Genomic DNA, 19,164 nt, shown 5'->3' on the forward strand with positions numbered 1-19,164 from the left:
TCACCCTCAAATGTCATACCCAGCTCCCTGGCAGCAGTATGCAGGTCACTGGAGGAGTTGTTAGGGGGTGCAGTGGACTTCAGGCAGGTGGACCCAGGCCCATCCCCCCTACCTGTTACAATTGTGCTGCTTAATGCTTATTAGTCGTCCAACCCCCCCAAACCCACTGTACCCACATGTAGGTGCCCCCCTTCACCCCTTAGGGCTATAGTAATGGTGTAGACTTGTGGGCAGTGGGTTTTGAGGGGGATTTGGGGGCTCAACACACAAGGGAAGGGTGCTATGCACCTGGGAGCTCTTTTACCTGTTTTTTTGTTTTTGTAAAAGTGCCCCCTAGGGTGCCCGGTTGATGTCCTGGCATGTGAGGGGGACCAGTGCACTACGAATCCTGGCCCCTCCCACGAATAAATGTCTTGGATTTATTCGTTTTTGAGCTGGGCGCTTTCATCTTCCATTATCGCTGAAAAACAAAAACGCCCAGCTCACACATTGTTGAATAAAACATGGGCGTCTATTTTTTCCCAAAATACGGTTCGGTCCACCCCTTCACGGACCCGTTCTCGGAGATAAACGCCCATGGAGATAGGCGTTTTCGTTCAATTATGCCCCTCTATATAACACAGTATCTGGATAGCAGGCAGTTGAATGAAAATTGGTTACTAAGCTCCCTCTTCTCTGAGAAATTCTGTTCTGTGGTTCCGTACAACAATTCTTTCTTATTTGGTTTGTGCACAGCTTGGACCTTTGATAGTTAAAATGCTCGTGAAGGTCATGAGAACAAAGGAGAGGCAGTTGTGTCAGTTGCATCACTTGCTTAGAACAATGTTCTGTTTATTGAGCAGTAAGCAGTTTTTAAATTCTGTCCTTGCTTGTAGCTTCCTGAGAAATTGGGATTAGCAGGCTGGCTATAGATATTTTAAATAAATGCTTGTTTAAAAAGTCCAGAGTCCTTTGCTTTGAATCCATTGTGTCAATATTCAACCACCACGGTCAGCAATTTTTTGGCCATGGTGGTCAAAAAATATCCAGATATTCAGTGCAGCCATCTGGATAAAGCAGTCAGCACCAGAAATTATGTGGATACTGAGGATATTCCGTCTGCTATCAGGATCACTTAGGACAGTCCTTCTGCTGTCCAATATTATCTGGATAACTTATGAGACTGCCCTGGCTTTGCCCATGTTCCTCCCCAGAGGCAGTCCATAAGGTCATTCGGGGGCTCTATCCAGGTAGGAGAGCTTTTTATACTGGTATCCCTTCATACCTGGCTTCAGTAATCATCTCCTATACCCCACTAGGAGCACTGAGCTCTCTATATGACATTCACCTGCACATCTTGAGTCAACTCATCAAAGCACGTTTTTGTGTGCTGCGCCTTTACGTTGGAATTCTATCCCTCTTGCTTTGCACACTGAGCTGTCCTTTCACAAATGTAAACAAGCTTTGATCACATATCTTTCCCAGAGGGCCTTTGATGATCAATGAGGTCTGTGCAGGTGACTTGGAGAGCGGGCTTACATCCTCTCTCTCTCTATAACCTGTATTTTTGAAATGGTGTTGCTTTCTAATTTTAAGATGTAAACTACTTAGCTGTGTTCCCAGGAAGGGTAACCTGGTCAGCAGCACTTATACGGATAGTAGGTGCTGTTATCTGGATAAGTGCTTTTGAATATTGACCTAGATGTTTTCTAGTTCAGAGAGAAAGAGATACCTCCTTTAATGTGATCCGGTGGCATAGCTATGGGTGGGCACAGGCCCACCCATTCTTGGCTCGGGTCTACCCAGCAGTGGTGCTTCACTCCTCTCTTTTTCTCTGTTCCTCCAGCAGCCCAGCATCTGCTCCATCTCTGAATCTCCCCATCCCTTCCTGGTGTACCTCAGATATATCCTGGCAGCCGCAGCAGTTCATCTTCACTGATTCCACCAGCCCCAGCAGGCTTCCCTTTGTTATGTCCCACCCTTCCTTGCTAAGGTTACTTCCTGTTTCCTCACTTGTGGGTCAAGGCAGAGGGAAGCCTGCGGGGGTCGGCGCAGGCAGCAAAGATGAATTACTGTGGCCACCAGGATGCCTCTGAGGTACACCGTGGAGGGACAGGGGATTCGGAAAGAGGGTAGCTGCCAGTCTTTGGGAGCAGAAGAATTTGGGAAGGACAGAGGAAATGCAGAGCTAAGGACAGGGTTTGTAAGGGCCCACCCAACATGGTCTGGCTATGCCACTCATGTGATCTCAATTAGTTGCAACTCTGAAATTTCTTTTCCTGTGTGTAAATAGTGTCACAACACAACAAAAAGGGAACTAAAAACAGAATTTGCAATTACCACACAAGCATTTTAGTTCCCAGGTTCTAAACCTGGCACAATGCAAGCATAGTAATGAGCTGTTTTACATGCAGATGTCTACAAAGCAGCTCATTATTCGGTGAATGGAATAAACTTGGCATCCAGTAAGGGAAGAGAAATAGGACTTGATATACTGCCTTTCTGTGGTTTTTGCAACTACATTCAAAGCAGTTTACAGAATATATACAGTGTGAAGGATCCCTCCGCTCCTCTCAGGAAAACTCTTGCTTCCAGCCCAGGTTTTCTATATTATACTCCACAGGTACAACTCCCTGTAATCCTCCAGGTGTACCCTCCGACCTGAGGTACGTCAGCAGTACTATTCCAGCACAGCTCCCAAGATATCCACCAGGGAAATTATCCCCGCGGTTCCAAGAATGCAATCCCAAAACTAGAAAAAGTAGTTTTTAATAATGCAGTTCCAAAAGCAAAGCAGTTCAGGTATCTCCACAGCTTCAAAAATGCAGTTCATAAACCAACAGGACATGAATCTCAGCAGTCCCAATCATGCAATTCAAAATAAGTAATTCCAAAAGCAAAAAACATTCCACAAAAAAAACCAAGCAGTTCAAAGAAAACAAGCACTTCCAAGCAGGCAGTTTACAAGCAGTTTAGAAATCCCATCAGCAGTTCAGAAACAGAGAGCTCCCAGGGGTCCCCTCCCTCTTCTGGCCAGCTCTGTCTCCTGGCTTCCTCCCACTTGACCCCGTTGCTTCCTGGCTCCTCCACGATAGTCACTGCCTTCCCTTGTTTACTAAGACCCCGCACCAAGCAGTTACCTGCTGTTTGAGCCTTTTACCTTTGGATCTTGCCAGAGCTGCAATCTCCATCTGCTCCTCTTGCCTCACTTCCTCCTCCTTTTCTTCCCTCTTCCACTTCATGGGCTCCTCGCCCCACCCATTCTCCAGCTGATCATCCTCCCCCTGATTAGTTCTGCTTAGCGGCTCCCCCTCCATTCCTGGCCTCCCGACCGTGTCTTGGGTTTCACCTTTACCTGCCTTTCCCTTGGGCTCCACCAGGGGTTGCTGGGATAAGAAGTCTTTGATTCTGTTGTAAGACCTCCTAAAGGGCTGCTGGGAATCGTAGTTTTTACCCTGCCTCCAGCCCTGTGGGGAAAATGATCTATGCCTTCTCCTGACATGTGGAACTCAAGCTAAGAATCTGGGTTGTCCCCCCCCCCGCCTTATCTTCTCCGCCGGTACCCCCCCTCTCTGTTCCCTTATCCCCTTCTTCACAACAGGTACTTAAGTGACTTGCCCAGAGCTACTACTACTACTATTTAGCATTTCTATAGCGCTACAAGGCATACGCAGCGCTGCACAAACATAGAAGAAAGACAGTCCCTGCTCAAAGAGCTTACAATCTAATAGACAAAAAATAAATAAAGTAAGCAAATCAAATCAATTAATGTGAACGGGAAGGAAGAGAGGAGGGTAGGTGGAGGCGAGTGGTTACAAGTGGTTATGAGTCAAAAGCAATGTTAAAGAGGTGGGCTTTCAGTCTAGATTTAAAGGTGGCCAAGGATGGGGCAAGACGTAGGGGCTCAGGAAGTTTATTCCAAGCGTAGGGTGCAGCGAGACAAAAGGCGCGAAGTCTGGAGTTGGCAGTAGTGGAGAAGGGAACAGATAAGAAGGATTTATCTATGGAGCGGAGTGCACGGGAAGGGGTGTAGGGAAGGACGAGTGTGGAGAGATACTGGGGAGCAGCAGAGTGAGTACATTTATAGGTTAGTAGAAGAAGTTTGAACAGGATGCGAAAACGGATAGGGAGCCAGTGAAGGGTCTTGAGGAGAGGGGTAGTATGAGTAAAGCGACCCTGGCGGAAGATGAGACGGGCAGCAGAGTTTTGAACCGACTGGAGAGGGGAGAGGTGACTAAGTGGGAGGCCAGCAAGAAGCAGATTGCAGTAGTCTAAACGAGAGGTGACAAGGGTGTGGATGAGGGTTTTGGTAGAGTGCTCAGAAAGAAAGGGGCAGATTTTACGGATGTTGTAAAGAAAGAAACGACAGGTCTTGGCAATCTGCTGGATATTAGCAGAGAAGGAGAGAGAAGAGTCAAAGATGACCCCAAGGTTTCGAGCTGAGGAGACAGGGAGAATGAGAGAGCCATCAACAGAAATAGAAAACGGGGGGAGCTGCAGTGGGAATTGAACCCAAATCCCCAGGATCAGTCTGCTGCACTAACCACCAGGCTACTCCTCCACAGTTTTGCAAGCCAACCCAATCTCAGAGAGTTAACTCCACATCAAGAACTAACTGCAAAATCACAGGACCATCAGAATTTTAGGGGCTCTAGTAAATGGGCTTAGTGTGCCCTAAAACGAGTCTTTCCTGTGCACTACGCCATTCCAGCACTGCTGTAAAAGAGGCATTTTTCTATTTGTTGAGCTGCTGGCTGTGTGCTAATGTTAGCATTGGTGCACAGACATTAAAAGAAAAATTAATGCTGGAGCACTGACAGCCTCCAATTTAGAAGGCGCTAAGAACTCCTGTGTTATGGATGTGCTAACCAGTTAGCACGCTGGTGATGTCCCTTTAACTGCCACAGGCAGAATAAGCAAAAGAATGTTGTTAGAGTGTACACTGGAGTCGTCGTCGTCGCACCACTGTAAGACTTTAACACTGGCTGAACGAATAGAAGTTCTTAAAAAATTAAAAAATAAACAAAGTTAAGCATCTACTGCTAAAGAATGTGGTGTCAATCCCAGTCAAATTTCACGTATCTTGAAGCAGAAAGACCAGCTTCTGGAAGACTGGCAAAACAATACAAATCCACAACGGAAATGGGCGGGAAAAGCTGAGGATGTAGAAGATGCTCTTCGGTGGTTTTCTCAAGTCAGGAGCAGACAGTTTCCTGTCAGTGGTCCACTGCTTATGGAGAAAGCTAATTAGCTAGCTGAATGTCTTGGACTAACTGAATTCAAAGCCACTGTTGGATGGTTGGAAAGATGGAAGGAGAGGAACAACATAAAATTCAAGAAACAGCATGGTGAAAAACAAGACGCTGATGACTTTGGTGCTGAAAATTGGGTTGTTTCAGTTCTTCCTACCATCTTGAACGAGTTTGCATGTCGTGACATTTTCAATGCTGACGAAAACAGTCTCTACTGGCGAGTGATTCCTGATGGAACACTTGCATTCAAGCAAGCCTAAACTACAGGAAGTAAAATGTCGAAGGACCGACTGACGATCCTCCTTTGCTGCAATATGGATGGGAGTGAGAAGTTGGAACCACTCGTCATTGGAAAGAGCAAACAGCCTCGTTGCTTCAAGAATGTTAAGCGACTTCCTGTGTCATATGAGGCTAACACAAATTCATGGATGGCTGGGGAAATTTGGAAGCAGTGGCTAAACAAGTTAGACACTAGAATGCGGGCACAAAAGCGTCAGATTTTGTTGCTTTGTGATAATTGTGCTGCACACAGGGATGATGTCAGGCTGTCTAACATCAAGGTGGTCTTCCTGCCACCAAACACTACCTCTCTGATCCAACCTATGGATCAGGGCATAATGGAGAAATTAGATCTTACCTGCTAATTTGCTTTCCTTTAGTCCCTCCGGACCGGACCAGGATTGGACTGATGGGTTGTGCTCGCCTTCCAGCAGGTGAAGACTGAGAAAAAACTGTGACTCTAGAGAGCCAATAAGAGCCCTGGTCATGTGACTCTAGCCTCAGTATTTGACTAACAAAGCAGGAAAGAGAGAAAGAAAGACCTTCTGTGCCGTAGGGAATCCTAGCAGCCACAAATTCCTCGGCAAAGCCGAGTACTAGAGCTCACCAGCAACTCTCACCAGAGAAGTGGTATGGCCCATTCGTATTAGAGCTCGCCAGCAACTCTCACCAGAGAAGTGGCATGGCCCATTTGTGTTAGAGCTCACCAGCAACTCTCACCAGAGAAGTGGTATGGCTCACTTAAGGTGTTATATATATTCCAGCAACTGAGCTCACCAGCAACTCTCACCAGAGAAGTGGTATGGCCCACTTAAAGTTTGATAAAGGAACGAATACACTCCCAAACTTAATAAAAGAATCTAAAGAATTGACGGAACATGGGAGGGGCCTGGTCCAGTCCAGAGGGACTAAATGAAAGCAAATTAGCAGGTAAGATCTAATTTCTCCTTCCTTAGCGTCCCTCCGGACCGGACCAGGATTGGACTGATGGGAAGTACCAAAGCAGTAATCTGAAGGGAGGGACCCTATGAAAACTGCTGAGAATATTCATACTGCATAAACTGCCTCCTGGCGACAATGAACATGTAGTCTGCCTCAATAAGCCAAAGAATGAAGCGAAGACCAGGTCGCCACCTTACAAATGTGCACCGAGGGCACCCGAAAATCACTGTGGTAAGGAAAGAAACCCGCTTCTGAAGTTATGGAATATGTTGTAATACTCTGTGGAACTGCCCTCTCCATGAGAGGACACATAGAAGTTCCCATGTCCTGAAACCGTCGAGATATAGCGGGTTAGAAACGAACAAACCCTTACGCCTTCTAGTTAGAAGGACAAACCCAATAAGCAAAAACCGATTGGGAAAAGGTGAAAACGCGAAACTACGGTAGACCTAACAGAAGAAACCAACTGTAGAAGTACTCCACACATAGACCTACTTGCTGTTTGGAAAAAGCAAAGGCTACTAGAAAACACTGCTTGAAGAGGAAGACCTTAAAGAATAAACAATGGCTACTAGAAAACAGTGCTTTAAGCGGAAAACCTTAAAGAAGAAACAATGGCTACTAGAAAACAGCGCTTTAAGAGGAAAACCGTAAAGAAAAACCAGAAGAAAACAGCCCAAAAAGAGGGCCTATCAGATCTTGAAAGAATAAGATTGTGGTTTGAAGAGGATTTCGGACTGCCGGGCAAAGGAGACTGAGATCCTTGGAGCAAACGATAACTTCCAAAAGGATGAGGGAAAAAAATTACCCCGTATTGGACCCCCGAAACAGGAAAGAGCCGCAACCTGCAGGAGAAGAGAAAAAGAGAGTAATCCTTTATGAAAAACCAACAAAAAATACACCAAGAACAATAAGAGAGACGAGGCTCAACCACGCAACCGCCGCATAGAAAGCAAATGCGCTCTTAAGTAGCCAAGCCCGCAAAAGAGCCAAACCATAAGACCAAATAAAGCCTGGTATGGATGAAAGATGGAACCTATTTTATTTATTTATTTATTTATTTTTGTAAATATGAGACGACGCCAGAGAGTTGACGGAGGAAACACGTATAGAAGGTTGAAAGACCACTGCTAAATGATGGCGTCTTTCCCCGCTACCATCGAGACTGTTGCTGGACAGAAGAAGCAAGAAATGTTTGTGAGACTGAAGGCAAAAAAGAGATAACCCTGAAGTTTCGCAGTGAAGTAGTATCAAAGGAAAACGCTGAAAAGATAAGAGTCCATTCTCTTGAATCCAGGGTGAGACAACAAAGAAAAAATGACTTGTAAATGGCAGTTACGCGAATGTTCAACTATGCCAAGAGTCTCACTGACTGCAATCTCAAGAGTATACTCTTAGTTCCTCCTTGGCGGATGACATAACCCATTGCCATGGCAAAGACCAACAGAGCTGTCCCTGTCTTGCTTGACACTAGGGGAACTAAATTCACCTGAAAAAGTAAACGAATTGCTGTGGTCCCCAAGGAAAAAGAGAGAAACAAAAAAATATATACAAATAAGCTTCTGCCAAAAAGTGCACTGCACGAAGCAGCCCTATGACGGATCGAAGGTGCTTGTGATAATGACTTGATACTTCAATAGCGCGATTGACGGCCCCGAGATTCCAAATAGGATGAAGGAAAATTCCTTCTTGGGAACTAGAAAGTAAAATTGTACTCGGCAGAATAGAGCAAGGAAATGGCCGAAGGCCCAAGGTCATCAAGAAAAAATATAAACCGGGATGCTTGCAGAGGAGACGAAAGACTCTGCGCCAACCTGACTAAACAAAGAGAGAAAATTAGAGACATCAAATGAGAGATCAAATGAGAGGCCCGGCTACATTCACCACCCAACCTAGAGAGTGGAAGAAATGCAACCCCCCCCCCCCCCCCCCCGTTGCGTGACCTGACAACTCTGCTGATAAGACATTCTTTAATGAGCTAGTCGTCTAGGTAAAGATGAAACAAGGATCCCTTGTGTCATGAGCTCTGCTGCTACTATGACCATAACTTAGGTGAAAGTGCGCAGAACTGCCGCAATACAGAAGAGCAGGGCACGAAACTGGTAACGTCACCCTAGAATCGTAAAGTGCAAGAATCTGCGGGGAGTCTGCCGAATAGGAATATGTAAATAAGCCTCTGACATATCCAAGACCGTTAAATACTCTCCTCGCCAAACTGCCACTATGACTGACCGAAAAGTTTCCATACGAAAACTTGTGACCCTGAGAGCACGATGAACATCTTTTTAGATGTAAAATAGAACAGAAGGGAGAATGCTCCCGAAAATGACCGGTTAATGGTTAAGCAAAAACTAGCTATTTTCTGGGTTCTGGGGAGGAGAGGAGAGGTGACTAAGGACACTACATAAATAGGGCTATGTACCCCAGCCCTATCCCTGTGGCATCCCATAGCTGGTTGTTTCGAATATAGCTGTGCAGCAGCTATGGTAGCATGCTCCGGACAGTAATTTTTTTTTTTTTTGTATAGGTTCAACCATTTGCTCAGTAGGGACGTCTGATTCACCGGCTGTTAATTTTCCTGAATGTCCCCAATCCTCGTATCATGGTCATTCCTCCTGCCTCACTGAGATGTACCAGACCCACACTCATTAGATATGAATGTTGTATTTGCAACCTGAATTGGCCACAGTTGGAAACAGGATGCTGAACTTGATGGACTTTTAGTCGTTCCCAGAATGGCAATACTCATGTACTTGTGGCATAAATGCACAGGAGTGAGGCCCCTTCTAATTGAAAGGAAGCTCTGGAGTGAGGGCGCATAGAATGAAAATGAAAAAGGACAGACTTTAACGGAAAGGGTGGTGAATTTGTGCCACAGTCTCTTGGTGACGGCGGTGGAGACAAGACTGTATCTGAATTCAAGAAAGCTTGAGACAAGAACAGAAGATCTCTAAGGAAGAGGAAGGGAGAGTAGATGGTAAGGATGGGCATACCGGACCAAATCAGAATGTTTACAATCTGCTAATGCCGACTTGATAGAGAACACAATTAGATGGTTTGAAGACCTCCCACTATCTTGAAGTGAAAGAATATGCACATTGAAAGGATGACCTTATTCCATAAGTGGCCATATGTCCTGTAAGAACTAGAAGAAAGCTAAGATGAAATATGAGAGGCTTCAAGACAGTTGGAAAAGTAGGGAAGACATGAATAAAGCACGCCTTCTAAGGCAGTTGAGTGATTGGGTGCTTGGTAGACAGGACTGTCCCTCAGAGAATATGAGAGAGCTTATATATCCCCATGGCATTTGAACAATCTACTCTATGCCTATAGAGAAAGTTTCTTAAATTCTTAAAACACAGTATAATACTACAGCCATTGAGGGAATAGAGAAAGTTTCTTAAATTCTTAAAACGCTGTATAATACTACAGCCATTGAGGGAAATTCTTGAAAGGAATTAAGTTATTATGGCAAGATTTGTAGAGTTCTAATCAACTGAGTATTAGAGACAATGCAGATCTGTGCAGCAGGTAATGATAATGACACAAAATAAAAGCACACTTACACTGGACAACGATAAAAAACTATGTACTAGATAAGACCAGTGTTAGTAGCCAAGTTATATATCTAACACTTATTCAAGAAAATCGTGATATATATCTAAATATATGAAAGGGACTCTTTCATCCAAATATTGCCTGCTTATATTATGTGGATTATAGAATCCTGTTTTCATCACCCATGTGTGGAAAGGATTAAGAAATGTTCAGTTTGGAGCTGAACTGCACTTTGATTTGCAGCATTGCCTATAACAGAGAAGTCCCCCATAGAGAAGACTGAGGGTGAATCAAAATGGCCGCCATTCGCACCACTTGTACTGTGGCAGTCCCCGAAAGCGCGTCTGACACCTCCACAATAAGCGGAGTAGAGCGGGACGGCGAAGAAATAACAACCAGCGAAATAGATCCCGAAAACTGGAGGAAGCACAGGCCCCGAAGAAACATCCCAAGCAGAGACAAATTATACGATCCGGCTGCGTTAACTCCGCAGGACTAAAATGAGAAATAATGGAAGGCAGACGTGACGGATCTGGCAAATGAAGAATCATCTAACTCCGGTGCTGACAAAAACATGCTGTAGCCTCCCCTGTATGGCGGATCTCTCTCCGCCCGAGAAACAACTCGTCGCGCCTTTTTTTTTTTTTTTAAACAAGCCGGCGCCCACTGCCCAAAACACGAGGAAACGGAGGAAGAAATTCTGAGGGAGAAAATGGCTCGTTAAAGGCCCAGTCAACCTTATTGTCTTCTATTTCCTCCTTTTTATTTTATTTTTTAAACAGCTGAATTAGAATAAGAAAAAAATGCTCAAGAGCAATAGAATAGCACAGAGCTGCCTGCACGTTAGCAGTCTGGGGATTGTCTTTTTTTTTTTTTTTAAACAGCTGAGCTTGCTCGTTAAAATGCTGGGAAAAGAAAAAAATACGTGTAAATTTAACTTCCTATAGTGGCTGCCTCTCCCAAAGGCAATAATATTATTAGCTTCATAAAGAGAAAAAGAGAGAGACTAATGGGCTCACCTCCTGCCTGCTGGAGACTGAGAAAATACTGAGGCTAGGGTCACATGACCAGGGCTCTTATTGGCTCTCTAGAGTCACAGTTTTTTCTCAGTCTCCACCTGCTGGAAGGCGAGCACAACCCATCAGTCCAATCCTGATCCGGTCCGGAGGGACGCTAAGGAAAGCCAATTTAAACAACATTATCGGGCTCTTGTGCTATGTCGTCTGATGAATGTTATTGATGACCAGACTGGCATGGATAAACATGCTATTGAACTGGCTCGTAATCTATCACAGTTGGATTCCCTACATATGCAGAAAGAAGCCTGGAATCATGTTACACAGGAAACCATTATGAACTGCTACAAGCGGGCAAGCTTTGTCAAGGATGTGGAAAGGGACGAAACAGATGCAGCTGTTGCAAACGCATCAGATGAACAGGCTATTGACGTCCCAGCCGGTGTTACTGAAGAGGAGTTTCATCACTACGTAGCTGTTGATTACGATCTGCAACAGCTAACAACAGCACTGATGTCCAGATAAGCGCCTACATGCAGGCAACGGCTGATGATGAAACAGATGATGAAATGAGCAGCAAGGCAGATGCTGACGAAATTCAACTAAGTCCTGTCACTTTTGCAAGAGCACTGGAAAATCTCAACACCGTGCGGGCCTATCTGGAGGCCACTGGATGTCAGTGCTATGACAGTTTTTAAGCGTCTGGCAGACGTAGTCTATGGAACTCCCAGGCACAAGAGTGTACAGAGGACTATGACTGATTATGTCAAGTATGCCTAACGTCAGTTAACGGAGACTGTATACTGCATGTATAATAAACAGTACTGTACATATGTTTATCAGATGTCAAGCTTCTTTGGGACACAATGGTTAAGTGCACGCTCTGGTTAACTGCATGTATTTCTTTGGTCCCAGTCCCTTGCACTTAAGCGGATTGCACTGTATATATATATCAGTGTTTAGAATACTAGCATGTATGTAATGTAATGCGCCATTTATACTCCACCAACTCCAAATAAGGCCCAAAGCGGATTACAATATTATAATCAAGTGAGTTCCAATAGACACAACAAATTGTAGAATTACAGTAGGTATTTTTTTAAACAAATATTTCTTCAACACATTTTGAAAAGAAGAATATGAATCAATGGCCTTTTGCCCTTCAGGAAAGCACTGAAGACCCATCTCTTCAAGATAGCCTACCCTAGCGATTCAACCTAATCTAAAGCCTGCCCATATGATTCTTATTGACGACTGTTATACATTGACCATGTTTCCCATTATCCTTATTGCTATCCCATATCCATTCCTCTCCATCTTCCTACACCTAACCTTCTAACGCTCATTCCCTTCTGCACCCAATTCCTCCTATGTTCAATTTACTTATCCGTTAACCCCATTAATATTGCGTTTACTACAAATTGTATATTCTTTTTTACGACTTTGTAATTCTTCATATTGTTACTATGTGATCCGCATTGAGCCTGCCATGTGTGGGAAAGTGCGGGGTACAAATGTAATAAATAAATAAAATTAATGGTCCTCAGTTCCTTTGGTAGAGAGCACCAAGCATACACAGCCTGGTAACAGACCAAAGTGTTCAAAATTCTTTTACAGCAAATACCTGATACAAAATGAAAATAAATTTAGTCATGTATCATTGCTCCTAGTTGACTGAGAGTTAATAAGAATGAAAAAATAGGTCAACTAAATACTCAGCACTTGTGCCATCAAAACTCTTGTAGACCAAACAGACTACACAGTACAGACCAGACATGTGCCTAAGTGCTATTCTATAACTACACACATATCTCCAATAGCGTGTACACATGAGCGGAATCTGAACAGGGTGCAAAATTACATATATAACATATAGAACACTGTTACGTGCATATCTCTGGAACATAGGCACAGACACACTAGCTCTATGACTGGCCTAAGTGCTTGCACCTAAACATATGTGCACATATATACGTGGTAACACTAGTATGCTATAAAGAAAAGTAGACGCCTGCTTTCCTTTATAGAATGTGCATCAATCAGGTACCTATATAGAGCTGTACAGTTATAGAATTGTCCCCATACTGACCAAAACCAGAGGACAAAGCAAACAGCAGACAGAGCTCTCCAACTCCGCAGGGTGTACAGTTCAAATTCCAAGCTTACTTATGTTCGGCAGAGTGAAAGAGAGCCAGGTATTCATTCTCTCTCTCTCTCTCTCTCTCTCTCTCTCTCTATATATATATATATATATATATACAATATCTGGTTATTGGCTCTTAATGTTTCATGCTAAATAGAATTTCACCTTGTCATTTTTTTCTTTTCTATATTGTTTAACATAATATTCTCTCCAATAGCCTGTGCTTTTGGCTTAGAAAGTCAAGCCAGAGTATTGGCTTGACTCTTCTCTGAAAGTTTGTATTCTTCCAGCTCTAATGAACGCTTCACATGAAGCTAGAAGCATGAAAATGCGCTGACAACACAAAGCTTTCCCATACTGTATTACTAGCAGCGATGGACATTCCTTTCATTTGTTAAATCTGTTTAAAATCAAAGACAGTCTTCTTTTATTGAGTCTACTTTATGTGTTTGCATACCAGTAATAAATTTTAATATTAAAAGGTGTCTCAGGTAACTGGTCTAATTAAACTTTTGTCAGAGATGCCAAGTCTCACTCATTAGAAGTGGATCACACTCATTTACATAAGTACATAAGTAATGCCACACTGGGAAAAGACCAAGGGTCCATCGAGCCCAGCATCCTGTCCACGACAGCAGCCAATCCAGGCCAAGGGCACCTGGCAAGCTTCCCAAACGTACAAACATTCTATACATGTTATTCCTGGAATTGTGGATTTTTCCCAAGTCCATTTAGTAGTGGTTTATGGACTTGTCCTTTAGGAAACCATCTAACCCCTTTTAAAACTCTGCTAAGCTAACCGCCTTCACCACGTTCTCTGGCAACGAATTCCAGAGTTTAATTATGCGTTGCGTGAAGAAACATTTTCTCCGATTTGTTTTAAATTTACTACACTGTAGTTTCATCGCATGCCCCCTAGTCCTAGTTTTTTTGGAAAGCATGAATAGACGCTTCACATCCACCTGTTCCACTCCACTCATTATTTTATATACCTCCATCATGTCTCCCCTCAGCCGTCTCTTCTCCAAGCTGAAAAGCCCTAGCCTCATTTGCATTCCGTTTTTGTTAGCTGCTACTGTGACAAGAAAATGGCTCGGAGAACCCTTTTGTGCATGTTCTGGTTTACTACTTGCACGCTAAACTGGCTAGAACCAGTTTAAAAACCACATTGCTGGCTTGTTAAGTTTAGTGCATCTGGCCCTGAGTCCGATCACAACTTCCTGAGAGGCAAGCCTGAGAAGAAAATCCAAGTGGATGGACTAGTACGAAAAAATTAGCAAACTTTCCTGTGTCCTGCCTCCCATTGCCCCATCCCTTTACCCTTCACCTACCCGTACATATGCTCTAAAACCGGTACATATGCTTTCAGCCCAGAGTGGAGAGCAATTTTCAGCCTAGCACAACTTAGTAAAAGGACCCCTAAGTGCAATGATAAACACCACACATGTGTGCTTTTTGCTAATATTTTGCTTACACCTCTCAATAGACGTTCATGATAGATTGAAAAATGACTTGCTATATGTTGGCACAGTGACTTGAGGAAAAATCAAATAAATGTGTGCATTCTCAATGGTAGACCAGCTATTTTGAGAAAGCCATATAATAAAAAAATTATTTTTAGTGTTGTCTTATTGTGCTCTTCCATTAAACCCTTTTACTAAAGTGTGGTAAAATTTACACAGCTTAACATGGGACTTTACCACGCAGCAGCCGCAAATTTTAAGCAACATCTAGGGGAGGCAAAATCCTATTTAGGTTCCATTTTAATGGTACCTGCCGGCAGTTAATGCAGAAGCACATAGAGGGGCATAATCGAACGCGAACGCCCATCTCTATGGGCATCTATGTCCGAGAACGGGTACGTGAAGGGGCAAGACAGACTGTATTTTTGAAAAAAAATGGGGGCCCCATCTTTTTTTTCGATAATACGGTTTGTGCCGGGCAAATGCATCGGATTTGTGCGGATTTGAGCTGGGCGGTTTTGTTTTTCAGCGATAATGGAAACCGGACAAATCCAAGGCATTGAGTCGTGGCAGGGCCAGGATTCGTAGTGAACTGGTCCCCTCACATGCCAGGACACCAATGGGGCACCCTAGGGGGCACTTGTAACAATTTAAAATAAAAAGTAAAATACCTCCCAAGTCCCTAGCTCCCTTCCTTTGGGTGCTGAGCGCCTCAAATCCCCCCCACAACCCACTGCCCACAAATCTACACCATTACCATAGCCCTTATGGCTGAAGGGGGGCACCTAGATGTGGGTACAGTGAGTTTGGGGGGGGCAGTTTGGAGGACTCCCATTTACCACCACAAGTGTAACAGGTAGGGGGGGATGGGCCTGGGTCCACCTGGGTGAAGTCCACTGCACCCACTAACAACTGCTCCAGGGACCTGCATACTGCTGTGATGGAGCTGGGTATGATATTTGAGGCTGGCATACAGGCTGGCAAAAAAAGTTTTTAAAGTTCTTTTTTTTTGGTGGGAGGGGGTTAGTGACCACTGGGGGAGTCAGGGGAGGTCATCCCCGATTCCCTCCAGTGGTCATCTGGGCAGTTGGGGCACTTTTTGGGGGCTTGTTCGTGAGAAAAAAGGGTCCAGAAAAAGTGACCCAACTTCTCGCTAAAAATGCTTTTATTTTTTCCATTATCGGCCGAAGGCGCCCATCTCTGCTTGGCCGATAAACACGCCCCCAGTCCTGCCTTCACCATGTCTCCAACACGCCCCTGTCAACTTTGTTTGTTCCCGCAACAGATTGCAGTTGGAGGCGCCCAAAATCGGCTTTCGATTATACAGATTTGGGCGCCCACCGGAGAAAGGCGCCCATCTCCCGATTTGGGTCGAAATATGGGCGCCCATCACTTTTGAAAATAAGGCTGATAGCGTCTCCTATTTAGGAGGTGGTAAGTGGCCCCATATTAACTGTGAGATAGCCAGTTAGCACTCGGTAAGTGCAATGCAATCCACATCCATTCTCCACCCATGCCCCACCTCCTAGAATAAAAAGCTCTTAACTTGCAGTTTACTGCACGGTAACTGCTAGAATATTTATTATTATTATTTATTGCATTTGTACCCCACATTTTCCCACCTATTTGCAGGCTCAATGTGGCTTACAGAGTGTTGTAATGACAAAGTCATGACAGGATATTGGAAACAATCAAAAGTAAACAGAGGATAGATTAGGAATTAGAGAAGATGGAATCTTTGTGTTTTGTGTCTTTAAGGGTTCTTTTTGTAGGCTCTAGTGAAGAGATGTGTTTTCAGAGATTTGCGAAAGTTGCTTAGATTGTCCATAGTTTTTAGGGCTGGGGGTAACCCATTCCATATCTGTGTACTTCTGTAGGAGAAGGTAGTGGCGTATGCCTGCTTATATTTAAGTCCTTTACAGCTGGGGAAGTTCAGATTGAGGAATTTGCGGGCTGATCTCTTGGCATTTCTGGGCGGTAGGTCCACAAGGTTAAACATGTACAGTGGGGCATCTGCATGAATGATCTTGTGTACGATCGTGCAGATCTTGAATTCAATTCGTTCCTTGAGTGGAAGCCAGTGAAGTTTCTCTCTTAAGGGTTTTGCGATTTCGTATTTGGTCTTTCCAAATATGAATCTGGCTGCGGTATTTTGGGCTGTTTGAAGTTTCTTGATAGTCTGTTCTTTGCAGCCAGCGTACAGAGTGTTACAGTAATCCAGGTGACTAATTACCATAGATTGTACCAAGGTGCGGAAAATGTTTCTCGGGAAGAAAGGCTTAACTCTTTTGAGTTTCCACATCGAGTGGAACATCTTTTTTGTCATGTTCTTCACGTGGGTATCGAGAGTAAGGTTTCGGTCGATGGTAACTCCAAGGACCTTCAGGTTTTCTGAAATAGGAAAGGTGCAGTATGGTGTGGTTATAGTGGAGTAATTGTTTGTGTTGTATTGAGTAGTGAGTACTAGGCATTGAGTTCTTTCTGCGTTGAGTTTTAGCTGGAATGAACCTGCCCAGCTATTCAAGGTTCTGAAGCTTTGGTTGATCTCATTGGTGATTTTGTTTAGATTGTGTTTGAACGGGACGTAGATCGTGACATCATCTGCATATATGTAAGGGTTAAGGTTTTGATCGGCTAAGAGTTTGGCTAGAGGTATCATCATTAAGTTGAAGATGGTTGGTGAGAGGGGGAATCCTTGAGGAACTCCGCATTCTGGTATCCATGGAGGTGATCTTTCGGCGTCTGTTATTACTTGGTAGGATCTGGTGGTGAGGAACCCCTCGAACCACTTGAGGACTGGGCCTCCGACTCCGAAGTATTCTAGTATATGAAGTAGTATTTATTTTCCCACATTTTCCCACCTTTTTGCGGGTTCAGTGTGGCTTACAATATGATATAAGTGAAGGAAATACAATTTGTTACAACTTTGGTTATGGATTACATTGTGTAGAGTTAAGCGAGACAATCGAAGTAATGTTAAGGAATATAACAATGGAACATAGACATTGAAACCTTGGAAGGGGACAATGGGAGGCTTAAAGGGCAATATTAAGGCATGAAGACATATGGTATACATATTTCTCTGATTGGAGGTAAGAATGATGTGAGATTACGGGGATGAGATTGCAGAGTTGGATGTATGATGCATTAGTGAACAGTGAGTATGGACTTTATGTGTTTTGGCTCTTTCCGTATATTTTTCAAAAAGATGGGTCTTCAATAATTTGCGGAAGGAAGCTTGTTCGTGGATCGTTCTTAAGTTGCGCGGCAGTGTATTCCAAAACTGTGTGCTTCTGTGAGAGAAGGTCGACGCGTGTAGTGTCTTATATTTCAGGCCCTTGCAGTTGGGGAAGTGAAGGTCGAGGAAAGTTCGAGATGCTCTTTTGGCGTTCCTGGGTGGTAAATCTATTAGCTCAGACATGTAGGCTGGGGCTTCGCCGTGAATGATTTTGTGAACTAATGTGCATATTCCATGATCAACCATGTCGAAGGCGCTTGACATGTCAAATTGTAATACGAGTATGTTCTTACCAGTAGCAATTGTTTTTTTGAATGAGTTCATTGCCGCCACTAGTAAAGTTTCGGTGCTGTGATTTGATCGAAATCCTGATTATGACTCATATAGAATTGAGTATTTAGTTAGATAATCAGTGAATTGTTTCGTAACTATGCCCTCCATTATTTTGGTTATGAGCGGAATAGATGCCACTGGTCGATAATTGGTTAGTTCCATTGTGCTTTTCTTAATGTCTTTTTGCAGTGGAGTGAGTAGGATGTTTCCTTTTCTCGTGGGGAATAAACCGTTTTGGAGTCTGTGGTTTATTTGGTCCGTGAGGTCTTTCTTGAGTTGTTTAGGGGCGGCTCTTATTAGGCTAACAGGGCAAATGTCTAGTTTGCATTGAGACTTGACATATTTTTTAAGCCAATGTGAGAGTTCATCTGCTGAGATTTTGTCGAAGGTGGTCCATGAGCGATCTGCTGGGTATTCCCCAGGTTTTGGATCAAGGCATTCAAGGATGCTTGTATAGTCGGTGGTATTCGGAAGTATCATGCGTCTGAGTTTTATAATTTTTTCTTTAAAATGTTTCGCTAAGTTGGTTGCGGATGGGGTGTCTATGTTGTTAGAGGTAACCGGTGTAGTTACCTCTACTGCAAAACCCCTTATCGTGGTTGTACACTGGCATTTGGAATAAATCTTGCATTAAGTGCCTCGTTTTCAGTTTTTGTGCACCCATGCACCATCACAGCCGTATTTGTCCTTATGCATCTCTTTTCAGTGATCAGATCAAATTGTCCTAAATTTTATTGGAATAATCTGGACAGAGACTAGCATATAAGGAAAAAAATTCCTTTATTTGCAGATGGACCCTACTCGGTGCATTCCAGGGTGCACCAGGTAAGGTCAGGCTGCCATTTTCCAATATGGTGGACCAGAGGGAGACAGGAGCAAGTGGGCATTGCTCCTGCCTCTTCAATGTAGGCTTGGGGAGTGGTCGGGGGTGGGGATTTTTTTTATATCAATAGGAGGTGCC

This window comes from Microcaecilia unicolor, chromosome 7 (assembly GCF_901765095.1).
Source record: "Microcaecilia unicolor chromosome 7, aMicUni1.1, whole genome shotgun sequence".
Classification (NCBI taxonomy): Eukaryota; Metazoa; Chordata; class Amphibia; order Gymnophiona; family Siphonopidae; genus Microcaecilia; species Microcaecilia unicolor.